Source organism: Leptonychotes weddellii, unplaced genomic scaffold (assembly GCF_054177405.1).
Source record: "Leptonychotes weddellii isolate Sample4059 unplaced genomic scaffold, ASM5417740v2 HiC_scaffold_16108, whole genome shotgun sequence".
In the NCBI taxonomy this organism is placed as follows: domain Eukaryota; kingdom Metazoa; phylum Chordata; class Mammalia; order Carnivora; family Phocidae; genus Leptonychotes; species Leptonychotes weddellii.
In genome coordinates, this window is record NW_027743434.1 from 1 (window position 1) to 4,606 (window position 4,606).

At 58.4% G+C, this 4,606-nt stretch overlaps 1 long non-coding RNA gene across 4 annotated transcripts; it reads right to left on the reverse strand.

The window, feature by feature from the left end:
* LOC145718462 (uncharacterized) lies at positions 1-4,346 on the reverse strand. Of its 4 annotated transcripts, none has more exons than XR_014141827.1 (4): positions 4,226-4,346; positions 3,508-3,638; positions 1,143-1,204; positions 1-109 (listed from the first exon to the last, which is right to left on the reverse strand). It is a non-coding gene; the product is annotated as an uncharacterized LOC145718462 (long non-coding RNA). The 4 variants fall into 4 exon arrangements; XR_014141826.1 differs by having other exon boundaries at positions 3,552-3,638; positions 4,226-4,345; XR_014141825.1 differs by having other exon boundaries at positions 3,508-4,345.
* Between the last annotated feature and the right edge of the window lie 260 nt (positions 4,347-4,606).

Here is a 4,606-nt window from a genome sequence, read left to right on the forward strand (position 1 = left end):
GTGCCACTGTCACCACCCTCTCCCGGCCTCGGCTTTCCAGGGCTCCCAGCGGGCTGGTCCATGGCCTCCGACATCAGGCCCTGGAACAAGTGAGAGACGCCCTGGCAGGCTACTCCAGGGCACAGGGAGGAGGTGAGTGGACGAGGAGGACAAAGACAAAACTCGTCCGCATTCTGGAAGTCTAGTGTGACCAGTGGGCCACGGATATTGTAACAACTCAGGGTCTGACTCAGGCTCTTCTGGTCCTAGGACAGACACACAGACACACTCTGCCCATTTTAAGAACGGAGACCATTGTTTTATAAACCCCAGTCACTGCGCTCACCCCACCACAGGTCACACAGACACTGGCCGCTGACCAAGAAAGCTGAATTCTCTGCTGAGATGGGCCTCGAACCGGCACACACTCGATCTTCCCGGCACAGCGGGAGGGAGCCCGCGTGCCTCACCAGCTCCCTGCTCCCGGCCAGGCCCCATGCCGTTCCCTCTGCAGGGGTCCCCTGACACCTCCCTGCTTTCCACGCAGCCAGCTCCTTCCCACGCATTTTTCAGGGTTCCCACTCCAAGTCCAGGTCAGGCACCCCTCCTGCACGGTTCTGTATCCGCCTCCCCGGGAGGGTGGACCCCGTGAAGGCAGGCACTCTGCATTCACGTCCCTGCCTGGACTCGCACTCCTTGGTGGGCTACCTGGCATGTCGGGGACAGACTGATGACGAAACCGACTCGTCTGTCACTGCCCGAGAACAGCGCAGCCGGGCTTCTGTCCTGTACCGTGACATATAGGTCGCTGGACTATGGCCGTAGTTACTGGCTGTACCTGACGAGTCTCCAGCTGCTATCTGAGCTGCAATTTCTTTGCTAGAGGAAAGTCCTCATTTCCTTCTTTTGCACAAATATTGCAGAAATTTCCAGTACATGGGAAACCCTTCCTAATGTAAAAGGGCAGAGGCCCCCAGTCCACTCTCTGACCCACTGTAGCCCCCACAAAAGGAGCTTAGTACTGTCAGAGCAAGGAAGAGGAGCCCTCTAGCCCCTCACCGGCCAGGCATCTGAACGATGCCTCCTCTGTCCTCCACGGTGGGGCGCCGGCGATGCCTCCCCGGCCCCCCGCCCCCAGCACGCACAGGCTCAAAGCCCCTCACCTGTCTCTGCCTCCTCAGCCAGGCCGGCACACTCACGCTAGCCACCGGAACGGTCACCTCACCTGTGGAGAAGGAGGGAGACGGTGTGTCAGCCGTGCGTTCCACAAGCATTTACTGGGCTCCTGCTGTGTGCCAGGCCCTGGGCCCTTGGGGATGAACGAGCCAGAGAAAGCCCTGCCTCTGTGAAGCTTCCATTCTACTGGGGGAGGCAGATAACGCACAGAGAAGCCAATGGACATACGTCGGGTCCCAATAAGGCACCGAGAGGTGACACCGAAGCAGAGACCTCGGGGACGTCCAGATGAAATCCTGGTCAGGGACCACGGCCCCCAATCCTAACAACTTTACGGGGGGTGGGCACCAGCCTGGGTGAGGGTGCGGAATCTGCGGGTGAAGGAGGCTGCCCAAGACATACGGCTGGATCACCAAGCACAGCGGACAGGCCTCACTTTCCCCCCTCGTAGGTGGCCTCTGTACACACACGAGTTGTACTGCAAGCTCCTTAGAGTCCCAGGGCTCCTGGAGCTATGCAATTCGGGACGGATCTGGGTGAGAATCCTGACTCTACAAGATCTGTTTCCTCACCTATAAAACGGACCTAAGAATACTCAGCCCAAATGTTGGGGGTGAAATGAGATGATGCGTGCAGAGGGTCTTGCATGAACTCAGTAAATGGAGACTTTGCGTGATCACATCCCGACAGAGGTACATTGCTAAGTCCCGCCTCGTTGCCTGCTGCTGCTGGATGTTCATCTGTAAGGGACGCCGAGTCCCAGGCTCCTCCCTGCGGGGTCTGGGCAGTGGGGGCACCCGCAGATCTGACAGGGCCGCACACCCACCCCGCGCTCAGGGGCCTCCTCCTCCTCAACCCTTCCCCGCCAGGTGCCAGCCCAGCCTTCACCCCAGAGGGAAAAAGGGGCAACTGTAAACGGAGAGAACCTTCTTTCCCAGTGAGAGAGACTGTGCCCGTGTGTGTATGACAGCGGGAAGGGGGCTTCTGAAAACTGCAGGAAAAGGAAAAACTTGTAATACTTATTTTTAAACACTCCACAACAATCTCGAGTCCTTTGTTATTTTAACATCATGAAAAATGTATTGAGTATAACTTCATTTGCTCATGACATTATCGTGTTTGATATTTTTAGAAATGGACGGGCTTGGAAAAAAATGAAAAAAATTCAGGAAATATCCTCCTTCCCACATATATAAATAGGGGTTAAAACCAAAAAAGGCCTCGGGTTACCTCCACCACTTGAGTTAAACCCCACCCCAGCACCCCAGCACCCCAGCATGCCCGCTCGGCAGAGGCTCCTAGTGCCCCCAGGGCGCCCTAGCTTTCCCCTCAGGCCCCTCACCCTTTCTCCCCTGTGGACACCTCAGGGAGTAGCGGGGGATGGGAGAGACAGACTTGGGAGGGTGAAGGAAAGCAGCGGGGTGAACACGGCAGTGTCCAGGGCCAGAAAGGGAGGAAGATAAAGCTGGGGAAAAGCCCAAGTCTGTGGTCCCAACAGCGACAGCAAAAACCAAACTAAGGGTGAAGATGCTCTGGGAGAATATCTTTTCCTAAAAAAACAAAAATCAAAACGCCTCCAGGAGGCCCAGATCATGGGGACTGGCTGTGGATCATGTCTGTGGTTTTCTGCCTGTTGAGGAGGGTGGGGACCGGATTACCGCCGCAACCTCCCCCCCCCCCCTCCCCGAGCTGACTGCCGCCACTCTCTCAATCTGCCCTTCTGTGGATCCCAGGGCGGGGAGGCCTGAGCCCCACTGTGACCTGGGGGAGACCCTCTAAATGATATGCCACCCAAAAGCAACAGCTCTGTCATATGGGACCGTCTCCGTCTCCCCGGCTGGGCTTCGGGAGAGGCTCCGGAAATGAAGACAGACTGTGACTCAACCTCACTTTGGGGAGAAGTTTTCTGCCCTCAGTCGAGGTGGTCTGGCCAACCCAGGACCAGAGGCCTTCTCTCCATCCTCAGGGCCACAAGCAGAGGGGCAGGAAGCTGGCAGCCCGGATTGCTTGAGTCACAGGGAAGAGGCCTGCATTTAAACTTGGCGCCCGGAGCAGTGCACGCTGTGAGCAGGACCGCAGTTGGCGTTCAAGATTTCTATGGCGCAAAGAACACTTCTTACAGCTTCCCTCTCCTCTAGGGAATATTAGGAGATACTACCACCTCCAGCTCCCAGGCTGAGCCTAATGAGGAATTCGGCCCATCACAGCCTGGGTTTTCGGTCTAAATCTCGTGGGGGAAGAAACCAACCCACGTTTGTTCCCCAGTGGCTGTCCCTGCCGCGTGTCAGTGGGGCCCCTCTCCCGGGGGCTGCACACCCTTCTCCTCCCTCAGGCCCCACAGCTCCTACTCACAGCTTCTGGGCTCAGCCCCACCCCGGGCCTGGAAAACCCCCAACCTGGGTTCTTCAGGATGGCCCTGGTTTCAGAGATTCCTCCCGTGGTCCCACGACATGCCCGACACGCCCGGATGTTGGATGTTGGGTCTGGAACACATGATACAGGCCACGTTGGGTAGAGATGGAGCTGCAGGAGGTGGGAGCTCCAACTTGAACTGGAGGCTTCTCCCGCCAGAACTGCCAACGGGCAGCCCCGCCCCCCACAAAGGCCTGATTCAGAGGGAGGTGACCTCAGTGCCGAGGGGAGGGGGGGAGAGGAAGGGAGGAAGACCAGCGCCTCTGGGGCCCTCCTTCAGTGGGGGTGGGGGGCCACTGGCAGCAACCAGGGACAGGGAAGGGGGAACAGCTGCTCAGGGGGCTCTGGGTAACCTGGGGACGCGGCTGGCTCAGCCTGATCGCTGAGTGAATCTGGTGACTCTGTCTCTTCAGCCCAGTCAGTCACAGGGCCCCCCAAAGAGAGCTGACTGTCCCGGCCTTTCAATCGGCCAGAGCAAAGGAGTAAGTCTGCAGTGCCCACCCTCTGCCCAGCCAGGGCACAGGCAAGACCCCTCCGTGAGCTCCAAGCCCAGGCCTGGGAGGAAGGAACTAGAGAGGTGGCAGTGAGCCCGTCTTCCGCGCTCCCTCATCCCGGCCCTTAGCCAAGGGCTCTGGGCCCCGATGAGCCCCTCACTCACCAGCTGTTCCCCCCAGAGTCCTCTAGGGACAGAAGCCAGGGACCAGGAGGTGGGGGAGGGTGGGCAGCTGTGGGAAGGCAGAGATGGAGAAGCTCACTTTAATAACAGAATCATCCGTAACAACAACCGTTACCGCCCCCCCCCCCCCGGCCCCCACTCCCCCCATCCCCCAGCTGCTTTCTGGAATCCCCGTCACACCCAAGAGTCCACTTGTAAACAGCAACTTCTGCACCCATTGCAAACAGTCTTTTCTGACTGTATCAGCCCGGGGCTGCTGTGGGTGTGGGGAGGGAATAAAGGGACTGGTGCCCCAGGGCATTCGTGGCCTGAAAGCAGCCACCTTAATCCCTGCCCAAAGCATCGTTTAGCCCTAGGAATTCC